Source organism: Armigeres subalbatus, chromosome 1, assembly GCF_024139115.2.
Source record: "Armigeres subalbatus isolate Guangzhou_Male chromosome 1, GZ_Asu_2, whole genome shotgun sequence".
Lineage (NCBI taxonomy): Eukaryota > Metazoa > Arthropoda > Insecta > Diptera > Culicidae > Armigeres > Armigeres subalbatus.
The window spans coordinates 153,628,719-153,650,911 of NC_085139.1; the positions used below are offsets into that span (position 1 = coordinate 153,628,719).

The 22,193-nt window shown below is 37.8% G+C and overlaps 1 protein-coding gene across 1 annotated transcript in view; it reads left to right on the forward strand.

Moving 5' to 3' along the window:
• Positions 1-1,779: 1,779 nt before the first annotated feature.
• LOC134205308 (broad-complex core protein) overlaps positions 1,780-22,193 on the forward strand; it is a 222,075-nt gene continuing 201,661 nt past the window's right edge. Inside the window, exons 1-2 of the mRNA XM_062680454.1 lie at positions 1,780-1,833; positions 1,886-2,585. The gene's annotated coding sequence lies outside the window, so the exon portion shown is untranslated. The remainder of the gene's footprint in view (positions 1,834-1,885; positions 2,586-22,193) is intronic.

The following is a 22,193-nucleotide window of genomic DNA, read 5'->3' on the forward strand; positions in this document are numbered from 1 at the left end:
AATTGGCTCTAAAACAGCATCTGTCATATTGCTATATCACCGTTGAAGTATCGGCTGCATCTTCCGCAGCACCAAAGGCTTCACTGATGTGTACTTTCTCAAGACTTTCTATTTATATCCTCGGCTTTCTTGGCGTGACGCGATCTTCTTTGGATTACAGGTAAATAAGTAAAATTGTCAGTGCTAAAGAATTGATAATTTAGCAAATTTTAAAAATGCAATTGCCGTACAATCTTTTTTTTTTATAGAATATACATTGATGACTGAATGTACAACTTTGCCCAGACCGTTGTTTGAATTCCAATAATAACTTAAAGTGCTACTTGCAGTAAATCATTCTCCATGAAATCTTTTGAAATCTTTTCAAATCTTTTCATCAATCTTTTACTTAAAGTTACTGTAACTAACGCTATAACTTCGTTATTAGTGAAATTCAAATAACGAACAATGGGGAAGAGATGTAGAAAAACGTTCACCCAAGAAGTCCACCATACAACACATTTTAAAACTCAGCCTCTGAAATAAGTTATCGACAAACAACTGAATGATCGAACCCAGATTACTAACTGATCGAAAACATCCTTGCATATGAGAAACGATAACCCCCAGATCTAAGCGCTTTCATCGCCGCGACGGGGACAGCTGGTCGCCGATATTCTATCTTTGGATCGCTGTAGGCAATGTTCCATTTACTCTTCCATACCAACGGCAAGCGCTAGAATCGCGTTGCAATTGTCTCATCGCGTGTGTTTGGGGGGACAAACTCAAATCGTTTGCTGTGCCAAAAACAACAACCATGCGTCTCCATGCCTACCATTAGAGATCACACCGCTGTAAACATGAACATTTCCTCGTCTGAAATCTAAGATATTTGTAATTAATCACTAAATTATTCTTAAAAACTGCATATGTCTATTCTGGAGTCAAACCTAGAACTTCGGTACTGCTAGTGCAAGGCTTTCTTCGCTGTTCTAAATGAAATCCTTCAATGAAGCAGTAATCCATATGATCAAGGATTGTCCTACCCGCACGGTTTGCTTCTGTTTTCGCGCCACATTATCCCGCGAATCCCAGAGGTGCAATTCCACCCGCCGATAAACTGGCAACTGCATATCGCCGAATACATCCACTTAATGAAACAGAGTGACTGTTTAGCCTCTACATATTAATCATTTATCATGAAAAAAAAGAAGTTGTTTGTATTATCATGGGGCCTCCACGACACACAAGCATTGCACTTCGGTCGTTCTCGCTCGCACCTTTGCACACGCATTCAGGAAACCACGCGAACCGTCCGAATTTGCAGCGACACACATGTGTAAACGGTTCTTTTCGGCGAATTTTTATAATAAATTGAATTGGTGGATGATGACGATGATGATGACGGCGACGACGACGACGACGACGGCAGCGCCTACCACAATCGACCGACCGCCTCGCGCTGGCCGTGCATAGTAGGCGAGTGCATTTTTTACGTTATTTTTTGGAAGTTTTGGTTGTGTATGTTTTATTTTTATTTGGCTCTTGCTCTTTTTTGTCATGTTTTTTTTCGCGTCGATTTTGTGTTTAAATTATAATGATAATTTAATTAAATATGTATATGTGCAAAATTGCAATGCTCGACGTTGTATTACAGAATACCATCACTGTCCGTCTCGTGGTAGATCGCCTGGTTGGGGGACTTGCAAGTTTTAGTTTTGTATGTACCACATATGCATTTACTGCCTTTTTTCGGCAGTTCGTTAAGCATGTGTTGGTTGCAAAAAAATGCATAGTGTTACAAACAAAAATATAGGACCACCGATTAATGTAAAGAGAAAGATAGGAAAGGAGGTGCAATTGAAATTTTTTGAATCAACAAATTTTTATAATGTTGTTTTTTTAGAGAGGACCAGATCTGAGACTAGACGAGAGGGGTCAATTTATATAATAATATATAATATCCAAAATATTATATGAGACGAGAGCGAGAAAAAGAACCAGCGAAACATAACAATGAAATAAAACGAATTGCATTATACGCGCGAGCTCTTGTCTGACAGGGCTTTTTTCGTGTATTATTTTCGGGGTTTTTATGTGTTGGCTGTTTGCATTAGTGCAACGTTTAAACATTCGAATAATATTGCCAAAATATTTGATAGTGTTTTAGACCAACAGAAGAAAGCGTTTGGACAGGTCGTGTTCATAGTTCGGACTCTTGTTGCATCCGCTTGCTGCGTTTACGGTCATCTCTGTGTAGCACCTCAAGTGAAGTGGTGGATTCCTGGTGGTGTTTGAGCCTGAATCTTAGTAGGCCTAGACGGGCTAGTACACGGTGATAATATGCAGTAAACTTCACGTGATTAATACGGTGGTGTTAAATGTAGTGTCCTGAAGCAGAATGAAGAGATATCAGAAAAAATAATAATGTGCAATTCATAGTTGAAGATAAGCACCAAACTGACGAATGAAAAAGTGAATTTGAAAGCGGACTGTTTCAATAGTGTATGAAAAAACTGACGCCTACCGATAAGAATCTAAGACTGTTAGAAGATCGTGATGTGGTGAATAAGTGAACTTGTATAAATTTGGCGACAAAATCATTAAGGGTAAGTACACAAGTTGATTTTTAGAAATGATTGAAATTTTCCTATAGCTGGAGGAAGTCGTCCAAGTCGTTCAAATCTTTTCGCCACAATTAACTTGTCAGCATTTTCAATGCCAAAAAACACCTGTTGAATGCTAGGCTCTAGTAGAACCGGTCAATAGAACTGCAAATAAAACAAAACGACAGAAAATGTTCGCACATGCAAAAATTTTTCCTTTTGGCATACCATATTCTCGGTGGCATCGGCACTGGGGCAACCGTTCAAGTGTAGGCACTCCGACGTACGTACCGTACCGGCCACATAGAGCGAGTGCAGACGACGATGCGCGCCGGAAAAAAAGACCTGTGTGCTTCGCTATGATGGGAGGCAAGCAGCGCCAGAATGAGTTTTACCGCTTTTCCTCACAAACCAATCTACAGCAGGCATCCGCAATGACGACGGGCTTTGCCTAGCCACAGTGTCATCTCGATTTTGGGAGCTATTTTTGTTATTCCGGCCTTTCAACAGATTTTTTTGGTTTTGTAAATATCAGTAGATCGAAATTGTGTCAGTTTTTACGACAACAGAATAACATCACCAAACCGTAGTTTCACACAAGCTCCTCGAAAAGTTTCCATAATTTCTTAAGATAATGTATTAGTATATTTACATTTCATACTTGTAGCAATGACAAACATCAAGAAATTAACAAATTGAATCTTTGCTTTTGCTACAACAGTACGCTGTCATTCAGTCATTAAATCAAAAGTTCTATCCAATATCTTTAGCAGTTCCTGTTGAAGTGCAAAATGGGGTTGAAGGTAATTTTTGTCTTCAAAAATGAGGTATGTGCTTTTCCCCACGACTATTTATTGTCACAATTATATATGCAAATAAGTTTTGTAAACCTGTATGTGTGCGTATGTTCACAAACGTTATTTAATTCATGCAGAATGTTGCATTTTACAAAATTGTACGACACGTTTTGTGCTTTGTTGACAATGGAGGATTGTATCTATAGCGGAGCATGTTTGTAGTTCAATTAGCAAGCAACACTCTTCATTTTGAGTCACCAATAATTTCGCTAAATAATTTTCAATGAATCAATGAATTTTCTTTTTTATTATTATTTATTTGAGACATTTGACAATTGATAGAATTTTCTTTAATATTCATTATATTAGATGTAATTCATCACTATTTACAGTCATCTTTATTTGCATTTAAAACAATTCCTAACATTGAACCTACATTGAGCATGAGCATAATGACCATACTCATCGTATCTGTTACTTCGTGATTGACCAGAGCGATCGTAATTTTACAGGGAACTAATGGACGGAGCATGGGAGTTGCTTTTTCATTCTCAATGTGCACAGTCCGAGAGATCTGAAATTCAATGGTCAATTGAGGCGCCGGCCACGTCCTTACGGTCCTTTGAGGATGGGAAGGAAATGATGATGTAGTCACTCGCCCACTACAAGACGAGAACATCCTTGCACCTAACACGAGTTCATGTTGAATTTTATTGAAATTTTTGCTTAACGGGTTGGTTGGTTAACGAGAGGTTTATTTATTCTTATTAGGCTTAGAAACGATCTTTTTCAGTTCATTTAAATTCTAACAGAATGTTAGAATTAAACTATTCGTTGAAAGTATGGGATAAAAGGGGCCCTCCTTAGTCGTGCGGTAAGACGCGCGGCTACAAAGCATGACCATGCTGAGGGTGGCTGGGTTCAATTCCCGGTGCCGGTCTAGGCAATTTTCGGATTGGAAATTGTCTCGACTTCCCTGGGCATAAAAGTATCATCGTGTTAGCCTCATGATATACGAATGCAAAAATGGTAATTTGGCTAAGAAACCTCGTAGTTAATAACTGTGGAAGTGCTCAATGAACACTAAGCTGCGAGGCGGCTCTGTCCCAGTGTGGGGATGTAATGCCAATAAGAAGAAGAAGATATACTGGTTAAAGCAAATCCAATCATTGTGAAATTTACCATTGTTCTTTTTCCGATCGTAATTCCTGATAAAATTTGAATTCGTTAGTTGGCAGGCAGAGGCCTCCTCTAGTGATTTCTGATTTATCTTCATCCGTATTCTTGCTTATGTTCAAATGCGCTTTTGAATGAAAGTTGATGCGCAGGGAAATCAAGAAAATTTTTAACCCAAAACTTTCCTGGGATCAAACCCAGCCACCTGGATTTGGAACATGACGGACCCGATGAATGCAAAATCCAGAAAATCATCAAACTGTTATAACACACACTGCCGTAATCTGAAAAAGTGACGTATACGCAATTTTACATCATAGATGTTTTCCATTTTTCTGTTAAAGAATACAATGAGTACTACTCGTTAACACCATTTTTGGAAAATGGCGTATACGCCACTTTGCCAGATTACAGCAGCACAGTAGTCGATACCCACGCTAGGAAGCTGAACTGAGATTGAAATACGAAAACCGAGGTGCGTTGTGATGGATGATGAGACTTAAAGCAATGCAGACCCAAAAGAGAAGTTTGAGGTTTCTTATATTACAGGTCGCTGTTCCTGAGGGATTCAGGAAGAAGCAGATGGGCAAGTTAAAAAAAAATTGTATGCAAGAGCTGCAAAGGTTTATATTATACAATCACTGCATATGATCTATACAAGCAATGATCTGACTCTATTATATATAAAGTTGCGCAAAGAGTGAAGCTAAATATATCCATGGAACTGTCAAACCGTCTACCCATTGGATAAAGTAAACAAATACGGAAATGCGGAAGTATTTTTTCTCAAGAGACACAACATGTTCAATGCTTCCTGTGAGCATTTCTTTCTATGAAGGAAGCACCATGCCAGATAACAGACCAGCATGCAACGTCAATTGTCTAAGAACTAAAATACATGATATTTACTTTAGAAGCAGCTAATAACACACTTTAATACACCCCTACAAAGAAGCAACGACAATTTGTAGCTTGTGAATAACTTGGATAATTAATAAAAAAAACTTTAGAAGTGAAGTTACTTGAAGGTTTAATTAAAAATAAAATTTGCCAAAATAATAACATGAGCAGCATAGTTCATAATCAGTGCTGGCACAACCTCTTCATTTGTTTTATTCAATACATGAAAACGCTTTCTATCTCATGAGCATCTAGGAAGACCACACGTAAAACATTCGAGTACAGTGGTGATTAATTATAGATAATTCATTGGAGTATCCCCTGTGTCTTATGTTTTCCTCCAACCATCACTCTTATAATCTCTCATTAGACTCGACGATTGTTGCGTGGGTGCATTGTGCGAGGCTAGAGACAAGCTTAGACTCGAAATAAGACCAGACGCAAATACATTTTTATTATATGAATAACATATTGTTAAACAGGACGCAACCAAACATAAGTTTACTGCGTGATGTATTGCACCAATACAAGTGTACGTACTCTTTTTCTGCGGTCCAGTCGGTCACTTCACCATCTGAAATCTCAAAACTGTCGTGAAGTATAAAACGCAGTTTTCCATTGATTTAATATCGCACAAAATTATATTTCATTTACCAGTTCACATGACATCCTGTACAAATTTTCTTGCCTTTCTCGTACAACAAAGTAGTACCGAAAGGCTGAATGATCACTCCAAAAACGATGTTCTGATAGAAGGCTCGGATACCCATAGTGTTAAATAATAATAGACTCATCTCGACGAACTGAGGTTTTGTCTGTATGTATGTGTGTGTACAAATTTTGTATACACAGTTTTGGGAACTTAGCAATTAGTCGCAACATATGTCATTCGACGATGAATTCTGTCCCATTAAAAATTGACCAGATCGGACTATGGAATCAAAAGAAATTGCCAAAACACTTTTTTTTTATGCGCAAAACACGCTAAAACACTTATTCATAATTTTTAATATGTATTTGCACGAGAAAGGCACTTATACCCAGTCTTCAAAAGTTCCTTTGCAATTCGTTGCATTGATGCAAAATCCAAGGAGCAGGAGAATGAATGCTCCCTATTTGTCAAGTGATCATTGCTTTGATGCACTTGCATCATTTTTGAAAATACTACATCATTGATTTGAATCCTTTCATTGGATACTAGGCAAAGGCAAACACGTGGTGCGTATTATTAGTAACCGGTTTGCTTTCCACTTCGTTGTTACGTCGCGAAGACGATTGTTGTTAGCAACTGGATATTGTGTCATATTTTGCTTCTGTAATAGGAAATTACATTTGAAACAAAGCGAGAGGTTCGAAGACCAAAACTTCAATGAATTGTGAAAATAATTGCCCTACTTGTTTTACATTATATGACTCTTCCAAATGTGCTGCTGGTGCTTCCGATGATATTTTCCCGAATATGAACATATTTAGTACATCGGGTGCCAACTAGCATTTCAAACCAGTCAAACATAATTTCATTCCATTCCAGGTTTTCCCATACGTTTTGACAATTCCCAACCACAATTCTTACATGATGAAAATTTCAAAATAAATAGTATTAGATTTCATGCAACAGATAGAATCGCCAGTTGCATTACGATGAGCTCTATAGATCTGGTGCTCGTAAGGTTGGTGTCTACATTTTTCGCTGCTGCTGTCACCTGGAAGTTTTTTTCGTCAAAATAAACAGTTAGTATCTTCATTCGACACCATTTTCATTTTCAAAAGAGGATGCTCTTTGAAGACTGCTTACACCACCAGGTGGATTAATCAGGGTTTTTCTTATCAAAAAGGCTGAATCAGTGGAGTAGCGTTTTTAATTGCATTAGGTGCCCCATACACGCTCCGACAACTTTGACTCCACCCCCAGGAAATTTTGTTCGGTCGGAGAAAAGTCAGGCCGTTTATGGGCAAGTTGTACAACTGTTGGACGGTACAACTTGCCCACAGCCGGTCTGATTTTACTCCGACCGAATTAAATTTCTAGGGGCGGAGTCGAAGTTGTACAACATGTCGGAGCGTGTATGGAGCCCTTTACAGTCGTCAGAAATAACAAATACTCGAAAATATTTGTAAAGAAAAGAAAATAATCTGTACACCCCCGGAAATAGTTACAACGCCAGCCATTCCAAGTAACACCGAAAACATCTTATTTAGCGTAGACCTAGGAAACTGGTTGTATGACAATTATAAAGATGAAATGCAAAACATAACATGTTCAAAAAAATCATAGAGGCTGTTTTGTACAAATTTCTCATGACTTATTTTTTGACATTTATTTGGTTTTTCTAGATGTTTTGTTTTACACTCTCACGACATAAATAGCCGTCAGGATGATCTGAGCAACGGCCATATTGCTATTAATAAAATTTGAGAATTTGAGAAGAATTTTCAAATTTTATGGTTTTGGTATAGTCCGTGTTTTTCTCCAATCAATGTCATGTGGATTTATGAGAAGTGAAATGAAAAGTTGCACGATGAATCGCGAGTCGCATATCATGCGTCGACATGGATTTCAAATTCCATGTATTTACATAGAATTTAACAAATTATATATCGAAATAAAATTCATAGCTAACAAGCATGCATTTTTTATTCATTATTGTAAACATCCTATTTGTTTGAATATTTATCAACAACTTTCATTTGTATTTGATCTGTCAATCAAATCATGTTGAGAGAACGTTATTGAATACTTACTTCGAACTTAACTATAGTCTTGTGAATGTATTACGATTTCGGTCCTGCGACTGAAATATGTTGAAAATTTCAACAATTTTTGCGCTGTTTCGGTCGTGTAAAGGTATTGAAATAAGTTTATATACCAAAGCATAAACAACGAATATGTTTGAAATATGTATTTTTTAACTGTCATTCATCTTCAACTGTGTTACTTGGAATGTTTGAGGACTAAAAGCTTGATTACTGCCGATTAGATCGATGGCAAAATTTGCCTTCCATCTTGAAATGTCCTAAATGTTTACCAATGCATGTTGACGGGAAAGACACGTTTCAGTTGGAAATAATAATTATTATTATGCCATTCAATTTGAATGAAGACCCACATTAAAGTGGTGGTTTTATAATTATTTTCATTTAAAGCTGGGAGGCAAAATATGTTCTTAGTCTAATCGCCACCAATCGAGATTTTGAATATTGTTATCATTATTTCCGAGATTGTATATATCGGGACCATCTATGCCAACAAATATAAATTATCATAATATTAATATTGAGCCACCTTCTATATAGAAGATCCTGCCTAGGGCACTTCAGACCATGCGAACCCTTTTTGTTACATATAAAAACGGTACGTAACTGTACTCCATCTATCGCATGTGGTGTGTCTTGTTTGCCATGAGTTTTCCACTCCCAGTCCGCATACGATAGGATACCACTCAATACCAAGTGCACGCCGCACACCGTGCACTAGGCTACGACTGACTGTTGACGACGCTTACACTACATATTGTAGTAAGGGCCACGGTCGTCACGGATCAGTTTCATGAATGAAAATTTTTACTAGTTTTCTTTTCATGTTTACGTACCGACCGCTTTTCATTGAATACTAGATCGGGCGGGCCTCCTTTGAATAGTAGACTCATATTCTGCTGCACCATGGAATAGCGTCGTATCATGTCAACCGAGGCAACCCACGACGCAAATTTATAGTTGAGAGAGTCATGCACAGCCTGCTCTGTTCTTTTACTGCTTCCAAACTACCAACAAAAAAACAAGTCTAGACTTCTATTACGATCGCATCCCCAAAGAACATTATATTCTTCGTTTCTCACCACCATTCGGATTATATTTCCGAGGTTTGGCGATCAGCCGTAGTCGCTCTATCCACTCGCACACATCCTCGCATTGTGTGCTTAACCGACGAGAAAAAAGTTCTGCTAGATCCAAGTGCCAAATCGAACGAAATGACGATGCAAAGACCAGCAGACAAGGGAAGGAGCTTTCAAAAACCACGATTCATTGGATCCCCGCAGCCCACCAATGTTCCGTTTTCATTGGAAGGCGTAGGCAGCCACACTATTTTTTCGACAAACCGGGATTAAGCTCCATACCTGCTAGGAGCGGGAGCTAGGGATGACACCACCGTCTGGTATAGGAAATCGCAGTTTACGCTTCTAGATTGTTGTACGACGACGACGACGACGACTCTATCATCGTCGATCTGTTGTGCTGCACAGTCTGCGTCGCTGCTGCTTGTGGTGGATTCTTTTTCGTTGTTCCCGTCGTCGTACTCCGCTTCTCATGTGTCTGGCAAAATGTATATTTAGGTCACGTTGCAACGCTTTGTCCGATATTTGCTGGAGAAAAATAGCAGCAGCAGCGACAAGAGTATAGACTCAGGCAGTTCCTCTACGATGCAAGAACAACAACAAAAAAGCAGCGATCCTCAGAAAAAAAATAAGCGCTGACTGCAGATTCAGACAACCTTGAAACTAGTTTTAGATGTGTTTTAGTCCGCTAATTCGCTGATGATTTTCGGTGGTGGATTGCCATTCGTCTACGAGTTTCTGCGTGCATTTGGGATCCATCATTCGCTTGCATGCATTCATGATTGCTCGGAATGGTTGCCCTTTTCCAGGAAGATCAAACTCGTGATTTATATGGCAGTGTCATTTTTAACAGTTGCGTTTTGCAAATTAAATCTTGGCTGCTTTTATTGAATAGTGTCCTTAGTGTAGATAAGAACTCGCTTGATGCTTAAACGATGTTTACACACAGAAACGTTTTTTTTTTGGCATATGACAAAATAAGATTGAGAGGCAGAGGTAATATGCATCATCCAAGTAAATCGCATATTTTTGGGCTTTTTCGGATTTTAAAATTTTTTTTTTGCATTTTTTTTAAATTATCTTGTAGTAATCATTTTTGGAAACAAGCGATAAAACTGCATTATTCAACCGCCCGAATGTTCATATTGCACCACGAGTTTACGTTATAGATGTCTTGAATAGGGGATAGTGGATACACTTGATATTCCGTTTTAGTTTCAAATATTTTACTATACAAAATTTAAAATTACATTTTCTTTAACTGCAACCTCTTAGGGAAGTGACTTAATCTATTCTGCTTTCATCTCATGTACACATAATGTAGATTAGTAGCCAAACAATCTAGTTCGTAACCATAATATAGGAAAGTTAACTACAGACCTACCGGCCCAAAAGAGAATAGCAAATTTAGGGTAAATCCGGGTAAGATGCCACACCTTTTCAAAATTCTATATTTCTTCAAATCAATCCGTTAAATAAAAATTCTAATTAATTCAAATCAAATTTTCTTTTCAATAAGCCGATTTTAGTGGGTAGAACTGCACATGTACCACTTTTCCTGCCAACGAAATTACCATTGTGATATATAAGAAAATATGGAGTTACTTTTCCTACACTTCATCACTATAACATTTCACCAAATACTGTTTCGCAGAATTCATTTTCGCGGTTGAACATTTCGCGGAATAACATTTCTTGGTTTGTCGGAACGACATTTGGCGGATTGTACCAAATATGGCACTATATCCTCCCTTCGCATTATACCGGCCAGACGCGTTCTTTTAAAGAAGGCATTATCAACTAGTTTCGCCTCATATTGTGCAGATGCATCCATTTAAAGAATGCGTAAGCCCTCCTATCGCCTTATACCGGGCAGACGCATCCATTCAAAGTAGACATTATCTTTTCCCTTTGCTTTATATCGGAGAGACGTGTTCTTTTAAAGAAGGCATTATCAACTCCTTTAGCCTTATACCGGGCAGATGCATCCATTCAAAGAAGGCGTTACACCTCTCTTCGTCTTATACCGTGCAGACACGTTCTTTTAAAGAAGGCATTATGAACTCCTTTCGCTTTATTCCGGGTAGATGCATCAATTCAATGTAGGCATTATCTTTTCCCTTTGCTTTATACCGGGAAAACGCATTCTTTTAAAGAATGTATTATCAACTTCTTTAGCCTTATACCGGGCAGATGCATCCATTCAAAGAAAGCATTAGCCCTCCCTTCGCCTTATACCAACCGGGCAGACGCATTTATTCAAAGTAGGCATTATCATTTCCCTTTGCTTTATACCGGAAAGACGTGTTCTTTTAAAGAAGGCATTATCAACTCCTTTTGCCTTATACCGGGCAGATGAACCCATTTGAAGAAGGCGTTACGATTCTCTCTCCTTTATCCCGGGAAGACGCGTTCTTTTAAAGAAGGCACTATCAAGTCCTTCCGTCTACCGGACAGACGCAGACGCAAAATATGAATATCATTTCTAACTACAGTGCATAGATTTAACATTTTGAAGTGATATTTCCAAAACATTATGCACTTCTTTTAGTATATAATGTGAAATAATCTTTTCTTATCAGTGCAAATCAACCACAATTCAAAATACTCATTTCAGCATTGGTAGATATTCATTCTTACGTTCGATTATCAATCGGCTATTCGCGTTGAAGGAGCCGCGCTACTGCCATCTGATGGAAATGGACGTGTACGTGAAATCACTGTATTTCGACATGGTGAAGATAGGAAGTATTTTTAAAAATATGTTGTACTGAAAACTTTTAAATACGTAGGGCTAGAATTTTTGAAAATTACATGTTTGACTACTTATCAACACATGTTGTGTTTATCGAAATAATTAAACTTCACAGAAAAAAATAATGAAAAGTAATCAGCGCGTAAATATTGAAGACGTGGAAAATTACACTATCCTGGGCGTACATGAATCTTTTCCAACAAGTTCGCCCTAGATGTATGCAATTTACATAATATTATGACACTTAGGGGAAGGGGGGGCAATATGCCCTAGCTAAGCACACACTGCTCTATTGTCTTATTTGTAACGCTATTCATGGGTATTTTTACATTATGCATCAGTTAAACAAGATAGCTAGTTGATGCCATTCAAAAATTGTCAAAAATCTCAATCATATTGATAATATTCACATTGCAAAAAAGTGGTGATATTTTGTTGCCGGAAAACTCATGAGGCAAAACGCCTTTCAGCTGGCGGCTCCTAGGGAACAAAGTACCACGCGTCGGCGAATCAGCATTCTAGTATGGATAGTCCGTGGAAACGCAAGTACTTTGTAGGTTATTGCCACTAGGGTGTTTTGCCTCGCCAAAATGTTAGATGTTTCTTCAAAATGTGGAAATTTTCGGTTTTTCCGACCTTCCCATGCACTATTTTGAAACTTTCTTCGCCTATCCTACATAATTTTAGATCTAGTTTAGTTACGGACATATTAATGACGGTAAATATGAGGGAAACCACAAAAGGCGTTTTGCATCGGGGGGGGCGTTTTGGGGCCTCTTCCCCTATTCGTATAAAAAGTGACATAATGCAATACAAATTGCATACATTCAGGTGAAAATATCGTTTAAATTTACGCTCTTTTTGGCATTCCCTTTATGTGCATTACTTTCGTGTAAATTTCAACAACTTTTTCTATCTGTGTTTCGTGTTGCTAATCTAAAAGTAAATCATATTTCTAACCCGAAAAATCAAACTATTTTTGGCTAAAACGTGTTTCAACGTTTTAATAAGCATCTTAAGATTGACGTCCTATAAGCGTTGCCAGGTGAAATATAAAAGCTTCACCCAGCTCCCATTTTTTTCCGCGCTCCCGTCAGGGCCCTGAGAATCAGGCGGCAAATTTGGTGTAGAAGTTTGACAGCATATTGCGAGATATTCGTGCATGCATTGCCGAGCGTCTAATTAAAGCAAGCAGGAGTCAATGACGAAGCTGCCTACCGAGTGTCGATACAAGTGATAGTAAAACGAAGGTTTCCGTCTTTGCCTTCTTTCATTGCTTTCATCACAATCCAAAAGAATTTAGCCCGGAGTGCATGTAATTAAGCAGAAATCGGTAAATATTTCAATGATAATTATTCTAACCGAATTCCGCCAAATGGCATTCCGCGGAATAATCTTCGGTGAAAAGTTACATTCGGAAAAAAAAGTGCATTCTGCGAAATGTGGATGACGAAGACTATTGTCAGTCCTGGCCAAGTGCCTTCCTTGCCGTGCGGTAATATGCGCGGCTACAAAGCAAGACCATGCTGAAGATGGCTTGGATCGATTCCCGGTCCGGACTAGGGAATTTTTAAGTCGGAAATTTTCTCGAATTCCCTGGGCATAGAAGTATCAACGTGTTAGCCTCATGATATACGAATGCAAAAATGGTAACTTGGTTTAGAAATCTCGCAGTCGTGGGTTCGAATCCCATCGAAGGAATTGAAGTTATGTGTTCTCTGGAATTTTTATTTAAAGACCTGATTTCTTTTCGAATAACACGGGATTTCAAGAAACAATGCGGAATTCAATAAGAAATAAAAAATAATTCGGAATTCGAGAAACACAAATTATTTTATGTAACTAGTATCTTCTTCTTCTTCTTATTGGCATTACATCACCACACTGGGACAGAGCCGCCTCGCAGCTTAGTGTTCATTAAGCACTTCCACAGTTATTAACTGCGAGGTTTCTAAGCCAAGTTACCATTTTTGCATTCGTATATCATGAGGCTAACACGATGATACTTTTATGCCCAGGGAAGTCGAGATAATTTCCAATCCGAAAATTGTCTAGACCGGCACCAGGAATCGAACCCAGCCACCCTCAGCATGGTCTTGCTTTGTAGCCGCGCGTCTTACCGCACGGCTAAGGAGGGCCCAATGTAACTAGTATACGGGTCATAAAAAGTAATAGGACAAATTGTATCAGCAACATGAATATAGCAGTTAAATCCCAATTATTCTAGTTAATTTCTTCCAGAGGCGAGCCAGATTCACAAAACTCTGTAGGTTTAGGTTATATGGTACTTAACTTACCTGTTACATGTTCAATACGACAGATAAGTGTTCGTTGAATGTGCATTTTTGTAATTTTTGTTTAGAAGATATAGGTGTTTTAACAAGCTCTGCTTGTTTTTCCGTCCAACAGATAACAAAATCAACAGGGAATCAATATTTGAGAAACCCCTGACAATATACCCTTTGTCGTCAACAGAGTTTGTTACTGACAAACGCACCTCGCAACAAGCATTTATCAGAACCTAAACACAATATGACAAGAATCATTTTCATTGCACGCTCTGATATTTTCGAAAATACGATGCTAATTTTATAATCATTAGACTCTCAAATACTTCCATAAAACCAGAAAATATGATAGCATAAAACCGAAATTTGCTGTTTAGATGCATAATAACGGGATGAAAAGTTAGCAACAAAATTTGTCTTTTGTTTTGTTGCTGACAAAGTTTTCCGGATCATTGTCATTATTATCTCCGACAAAAAACAAAGCTTTGTCGTTGGTTCTCTTTTGTCGCTTGTTTCGCATGTGCATCCAAGTTGATTCCCTAAACATCAATAAACAAATAAATAAATTTAAAAAAAAGGAGACCCAGAAATGAGCAAATGGAGACGCATCATACGCCAACTCAAAAACAATTCTGAAAATGTTCGCTTAAGGTGAATCACGATAGGAAACTAAATTAAGCTTTCGGGGGTTAAAATCTCCAAAAGCAAGCATCAGGCAATAGCAGAACTAACTTTGCTGCTCCGCTGCAAGGCGAAATAATTTTCAGATATGCTAATCTTTTATTATTTAGTGCAGTAAAAAACGCAAGGTGATGGCTAGTAGGACCATTTCTGGACTCCGTGATTGTCCTTAAGTGAAAATATTTACACTATAAGATTTCATTCTAAGCATTTTGAAAATGGGCAAACTATTGTTAGTTTGCGTTCGCTTCTTCTCGCTAATGACAGATGAACGCGTAAATATTTACAGCTTGTATACTTCCTTCTAAAGCTGATTGTCTACCATGAATAAATGAAAGCTTATCTATGCTAGAAATTGCGCGAATTTGTATAGCAAGTATGTTGATATGAAATGCCCAAACACTTCTTTTTCTTTTCTGCAAGAAATTTTGACTTGTTTTGGAGTAATTAAATGTATTTTGTGCACTTCAATGCACCCAACCAGCGGATGGCAGATTTCAATACAGTTCTGCATAAGAATCTTACAGAATCTGTATAATAATTTGGCATATGTAAAATTTCGAAAGATTTTAATACAGTTGTTGTATTGAAATCTTGAAGACTTGTATTATTTTAATACATTATCTGTGTAAAAAGCTTACAGAATTGTATATAAATACCAGGCCTGCTCAACCTTTTCAAGCCTCGGGCAAATTTTCAGAATGAACAATTGCTGGCGGGCCAGAAAATATTTGCTACATATTTTTCATACATTTTTAAAATAACCAAAGTAAAATACATTTATTTCAGAATGGCATTCAGTTTTACAGCATGGTCAAAATTGTTTTAAAGAAAAACTAAATACGATTTAATTGCGTTTGAACAATCGCTCTTTCAATCAAAGTTAATTGCCTATTTCCGGGGATTAAACCACCCGACTTGGACATTAATTTACAATGTTGTGAAAACTCATATGTGAATATGTACATTATGTGGAAGATATTGATTTGGAAAATGTATTGGAGGTAACCACTTTCCCTTCGATGGGACTCGAACCCATGACCCTACAGTACGCTAGACTGGTGCTTTAACCAAGTAAGCTGCGAAGGATCTCCGTCGGCCTTCGCAACCTAGCGGCTACTGAATGAGCTCGAGATTCCCAAATTGGACGTATAGTCAAATCACTCGCAATCCATTTCTCAAGCCAACACTTCCACATCATAAAACTTTCTTTGGGTGCTTTCTTTTTAATTAGCAGGACATGATATTGTTGGCTTCTTCCTAATACTCGACGCAAATTGATTTCACAATCGGTGATCGAATTTCTCAAGCAGATAATGAAGAGCTGTTCACGCAGATATGTACTTCTCAAGAGAAAATATCTTAATAATCTTATTAAGATGTGAGCCCCTTGTTGCATTGGAGGTTAATTATCTTTATTTTAAACCTTTCAAGTACAGTATTCACATCAGGAATCGGTGTTAAGGAACTGTGTTCTCTAAAATTAGCGAATAGGCTTGAGAATTTCTGTTGTATTGACTTGACTGTTTTCTACTAGAGAAATGTATTAGTGTTCGACAATCCTTTGTGCCAAATTGTTTCAATTTTGTATAGTTTGCATGTGTATAATAAAAGTTTGACATGTTGATTCCTGACTTTCAGCTTTATGTTTAAGTCATTGAGATGTTTGGTGACAACTAATATAAAGACCAAGCCACTCAGCCATCAGGATCATGCAGTTTGGGCATTGAAAATGCTTTATCTTGTAAAAACAGTGTGATTTCCGTTCGAAAAGAATAAAATCTCTCAAGCAAGGTATCATGAGCTAGCCAACAAACTTCATAATAACACAGCGAATCATACAGGTCTCAACAGATTTCCTTAGGTAGTCGATTCCTTCGTTGAGATCAAAGCTGCTAATTCCTCTGTAATTTTTCATCGATTGCAAGCAGATAGAATCAGAAGCAGGTGTTTTTTCACGTAGCGTAGTTTTCAAATCTTCTGTGAGAACTTTAACTCTTCACCGTGCTTTACGAGAAACTAATACTACTGAAGAAAACTTTTTCTTTAGAGCACACGATATCACCAAAAGCCGATATTCTTCCCCTTACAAGTTCTCCGTCCTGGAGAGGGTTCATGCATATTGCCAAAATCTCCATAACAACAAAACTGGTCCGCACTGCATTATTTGACTCCGTGTTTGCCCAGATTTAAGTCTTTCAATTAGTATTAACCTACACAGTATTTATTAATAAAACTTTTGGAGCCAGATGGAAAAGCTTTCTGGCCGGTTATGAAGTATTTTTTCTTATACGCCACGGGCCACAAAAAATGGAGCCAAGGGCCGCATCCGGCCCGCGGGCCGTACGTTGGGCAGCCCTGTTTTATACAATAATTGTCAGATTTGTTTTTTTTTGATTGTGCATTTAAAACAGATGACTGTCGATTGAGTTTTCATTGAGTTTTCAGATGAAAAGTTCGATTCTCAAGATGTTTTTGGGTGGGAAACATTCTGGACCCTGTACCCCGATTGTTAAATTGAGCTGAAATTTTGGCAGTGAAATACAAATATGTATTTACACATAAGTATCATTTTTTTTAATGACGCGTTCAAAAATTACGCTCTAGGTCATCTAATCGACTGATTGAAATTTTTAAATTTTCAGAGTTATGTTTTTATTACCCGTTTAAATAGTTGGATAAATATTTAGGAGTGTATTAGTCACCATTATAGCCTTCTATTGAATAAGATTAGTTGTAGAAAACATTAAGCTACAAATATTTCACTCATCAATGGTATACGAGCAAAAACACGGAGGAACAAAAAAATTACCCAATTTTCATTATTTTTTTATTATTATGTATAATTTTGAAAAAAACTTTCAACCACATTTAAACACGTATTGAAGTTATTGACATAAAAAACTTTTCGAAATCTGAACAATTGAAAATTACAAAAAATAATTAAAGTACCTCGTCTAAAGGGGGTCTTTAGCAGTAGAGGGTTAATAGCTGACCATCAATTCCTACATGTTTCAAAAGAATCGGAAAAAAAGCCGACCAATGCGGAATCTTTGGAAGTGCCGCGTTCCATCTTTTGTAAGCTGTAGATAGAAGACGGTACATGAAGAGATCGAACTACATCAGCTGTCGGAAAAGCTATCCATTGGTCTTACCCCGAAAGTCGGACGGACTACAGTAGACTACAGTAACGTGCCCAGAATTTACGGGTCTTTTTGGATTGTGGGGTGTGTTCCTATGGACCAAGTGGATTGGAGACAACTTCTTCTTCTTTTTCTTCAATGGCTCTACGTTCCAAATGGAACTTAGCCTGCTATTCAACTTAGTTATTCTATTAGCATTTTCTCTGTTATTAATTGAAAGCTTTCCAATGCCCGCCATTGCATGATTATGTATCTTGTGCGGCAAGTAGAATGGATACACTATGCCCAGAGTGTCGAAAAGGTTTCCAACCTGAAAACATCCTAGACCGGACCGAGAATCGAACTCGCCATCTCAGAATTGGCAATCTCACACCTTTGCTCGCAAGCTACTGGAGACCCCGTGCAAATTTTTGGTATTGTTGCCTGTTCTTTTATCTCTTATATCAATCAAGTCCATATCATGTTTTGTTATTCTGTTCATGGCCTCTGCCCGGGTTACGCCCAGACAGTCGAAAAAGGATCCCATTCGAAAAAAACATCTTAGACCAGACCGATAATCGAACTCGCCTATTCTGGATTGACAGTCCTACGCCTTTACTCACAAGGCTTTTTATATTATTCTTTTATATTGCAAGATTTCCATCGTGTTTCAGTATTGCGGCAGAACAGGCGGATGGAATTTTAGTTTTGTTACGAAGGCAAAGTGTCGAAGGCAGATAGTGACTACAAGATGGTCTGGTCATACGAAAGGAAAAGTTCCTTCAGCGATTCAGAGGCGACTCGTCCATACGTTCTACCTGTTCATGGAACAGGTAACCATTTTTAGGTCAGAAGTAGGAAATTAATGTCTTGGCAATTAATTATTAGGGCAAATAATTTACTCAGTAAAATTTTTAAACAAAGTTTCGCGTAATATTTCCAATGATTTTAACATCTAAACATCTGAAGAAACAAAATATTTCGTAGGCAGATCAAGTTAACGCCACATGCTTGGCGTACAGTCAAATTGCAGCTAAATGTGTGTTTCCCCGACACACCACACCCCATCACTTAGAAAGCTTTTGCCAGTCGTACGATCCATAATGAAGAACCAACAGCAGCGCTGCCAGAAGTCAAATTTTAAGTTTTGTGCCATGACGAATGATTTGAAATAATTTCCTCCTTGGTATGCTCACTCGTTCTCCGCGCGCAGAGAACCAGCGTGAGCGTTGCCAGCTTTCTCCGTTTCCTCATATCATCCTCTTTCGCATGCGAAGCAAGCACGTTTAGATGCAAGTTCTGCTATGCGCGCAGCAGGAGTCAAACCCGTTCGACGCGCTACGAGAACAATCAACGACGCGATGCACCTTCGGTTAGACTCGATCGTAGTGTCGGGCTGTGCTTTGCCGAAAGGCGCACCGCACACGCTTTCGTTCATACTTCGATGATTGCAAACAGTTTGTTTTTCTTTTTTCTCCTGATGAATATGCAATGCATCAAGAACAATATTAAACTAATGTTTGCGTTTTCAAAAGAGACATTAAATAATGCTTTTTTACGAATACTCAAAATCAACCAACATAGAGAAAAAGGTATAGTTTTCACTAAATTTGAAGAATTAAATAAGTGGAACACATTTCAACTTCGAAATGTGTCGTCACAATCTGGGGTCGCATCAAACAATATTTGTATAATTTACAATGTTGTGAAAACTCATATGTGAATATGTACGTTATGTGGAAGATATTGACATGGAAAATTTATTGGAGGTAACCACTTTCCCTTCGATGGGACTCGAACCCATGACCCTACAGTACGCTAAACTATTCACATATGATTTTTCACAACATTGTAAATTAATGTCAAAGTCGGGTGGTTTAATCCCCGAAAATAGGCAATTAACTTTGATTGAACTGAAAAATTGTATAATTATATACTATTATTATTATACTAATAATGGATAATAATATTTCTTTCATAGCAACAAAATATGTGAGAGTTTAAATATTAGCGGCGATGGAACCCGTGTACCCCGAATGATGGAATGAGCCGATTTGAAAGATCTCTATTCTGAGCAATATCCAGTTATTGCCAACTGTTATAAAGTTCGATTTCAGACGATTTGCGAGAGTTTAAAATTTTAAGTGCATCTAAATTTAAAACATTTTTGTAACAAAAGAGATTAATAAGCTATTTATTGTTTTGTAAATCCTTTCTATTGAAATTGTTTTTTTTTTTTCTAATATTGTACATATAGTTGTACAAGAAAAGGTTGTAATATTAGATAACATGCACAACTTTCATTCGAAACCACTCAGGTCGAATAATATCAGCATGGTAGAACAGGTGTAGCAAAAGTCCACGAGACGCCCCTGCAGCGATTGCAGGTTTTAAATCTCCTCGGCATTTTCACATACGTCAGTAGAATATTCCTAGCCTCTTGGAATACTATAGAAACTTATTGCGATGTAATAAAGCAATGCGAATAGTTTTAATGGGGCAACTGGTTAGAAGCGAGCAAGGGTAATATGCAAAGATCAAAAATAATGAAAACTAATCAGCGCGGAAAAATAGTGACGCGGAAAATGGATATAGACATTTCAGCATTTCAAACAAACATTTCAAAACCCTGATTTGGTATCCAAATACTAACTAGTTCGTATGAAGATGTCTCGTTATTCAAACATTATCACATAAGAAATAGAAATATAGAAATCAGAATTGGGAAAATTCTTTAAATCATTAGTTTTAAAAATTACTGCCCTAAAATGTTCATGAAATTTCACTGAAGCTGACCTTCAGCAGCTATAGATCTTTGTCCATGCCTAACTAGTAAAGAAATTCGGACAACATTTGCTCTGCATTATAAAATAAATACAGTGCAGCAGTATTGAAACATGGCTTAACTTGCTTGCCTCACATCACTCCCGCTACGGCAGATCCGAGTAGATACGTTCGATGTTCAAAATTTTTGTTCCATCTCGACCTTAATGCATTATAGGAGAATGCAAGAGGGTTCATTATCTTCCGAAGTTTGGGGAGAAGAAGCGGCAAAAATGCAGTTTTGTGTTCATAGCAGCTGGGTGGGTCAATCGGGGCTGCCGAAAGGGCAACAAGAAACCAAATGGGCGAAGGGCGGTAGAGCGAGGTTGTTGTTTGGGGGGAAAACATGGACATGAGGGGGGAACCGGACGGAATGCGCAAAATATCATTCAAAGGAACACACACGAAATTTGCTATTCTACTACAAATCCGACTCCTGTCTAACCGATGTGTGCGAGTTTCTGTTCCTTTTCCTTTCCTGATCGAATCAATTTTTGCAAACTTAAGAAGTTTGCGCTGTCCGCTTTGTATATACACATAACTAACGCACATAGATCGCCTCTTTTTTCGGGGGGATTTTTTCGTTTTAGTGTTAGTTCTTAGCGCAACCTAAAAAATGTGCGGACCGGGAGTTAAATAACCGCATCTCTTGTCATGTCGTTCCATCTCTTTCCGACGTAGTTGGTTCCCCGATTATTTGGTGTGTGCAGTGGCGCAAGTCGCATACACATGCACTTTTGCACAACTGCACACAGGAAAACGGCATGCAGCGCGGCACATGTCTTGCGCAAAATTCCCTTAAGATTTTCGTGAACAACAAGAAATGGCCGGACGAGGTCAATGTCCTTAAAGTGGAATTAAAAAACAGACGAAAATGCAACGCAAAATTCAATTTTAGAACTAGGAGTGTTCGACTGGAGCCAGCGTTATGATTTCATCTGTGAGGAATTGCATCACGAGCTTCAAATAGTCTGAAAGTTGGGAGAATATTCGCAAATGACTTAAGGATTTGAAACATTTATTAATTAAAGTTAAAATAAACAAACAAAAAGAAATCATCTATGAATCAATGTAATGATCATGGTTCGTACTTATTCATGAATTATATTGATTAAACAAAATTCAAATTTCCTTCAATGGTTAATAGCCAATGGCTTACATTACATTTCATATCATTAATTAATAATAATATAATCGCATATCGAATGATGCCTGCTTAAAATCTCGAAGAAA